The sequence below is a fragment of the Sceloporus undulatus genome, chromosome 2, assembly GCF_019175285.1.
Source record: "Sceloporus undulatus isolate JIND9_A2432 ecotype Alabama chromosome 2, SceUnd_v1.1, whole genome shotgun sequence".
Classification (NCBI taxonomy): Eukaryota; Metazoa; Chordata; class Lepidosauria; order Squamata; family Phrynosomatidae; genus Sceloporus; species Sceloporus undulatus.
Genome location: NC_056523.1, coordinates 193,840,068 through 193,840,723, shown reverse-complemented (window position 1 = coordinate 193,840,723; position 656 = coordinate 193,840,068). Strand labels below are relative to the sequence as shown.

The 656-nt window shown below is 61.3% G+C and overlaps 1 long non-coding RNA gene across 1 annotated transcript in view; it reads left to right on the top strand.

The window, feature by feature from the left end:
* Nucleotides 1-292: 292 nt before the first annotated feature.
* LOC121924113 overlaps nt 293-656 on the top strand; it is a 25,490-nt gene continuing 25,126 nt past the window's right edge. Inside the window, exon 1 of the long non-coding RNA XR_006102526.1 lies at nt 293-370. This is a non-coding gene — a long non-coding RNA (uncharacterized LOC121924113). The remainder of the gene's footprint in view (nt 371-656) is intronic.

The window sequence follows — 656 nt, the reverse complement described above, 5'->3', positions numbered from 1 at the left end:
GGAGGCTGGTTTCCTAGCCATGACGCGTGCTGGAAAGGAGAGCGCACGCAAAAGAGGCGGAGCAGAAGCAGAAGCAGCAGCTCTTCTTCTTTCAGGAGGCATCTGGTGGAGGATCAGCACCAGCGCTGGTCCAGGGTGGCTCTCCTCCTTCTCCGCTGTCTCCTGGCTGGATCCCTGGATGGAGCCCCCAAAGGCTAGCCGTGGGCCCTGGCACTCCTGCTCTGCCCCCCGCTGGACCCTGGCCCTGGCCCTGGCCCTTTGTGCCTTGGTGGCAGCCTTGGTGGCCCTGGCAGTCACTTTGGCCAGGCAGCCCCAGATCAACCAGACGGTCCCTTGGCCATCGCAGCCCACTCCGCAGACCAGGCAGCAGGTACCTGGGGTTGGAGGGTGGTGGTGGTGGTGGTGGTGGTGGGCTTCCCCTGGCTTCACAGCTAAAGCAACAGCCCCTTTACATCCCCTCTCTGTTTAGTTTGAGGGAGTGCTCCAAAGAGGCAGCATGGTGTTGTGGTTTGAGCATTTGATTATGGCTCTGGAGACCAGGGTTCCAATCCCAGCTCAGCCACTGGGGGACCTTGGGCAAGTCACGCTCTCTCAGCCTCCCAGGATGGCCATGGCAAACGTCTAAAGGTGGACTAAGAAACTTGCCACCCCCTCCC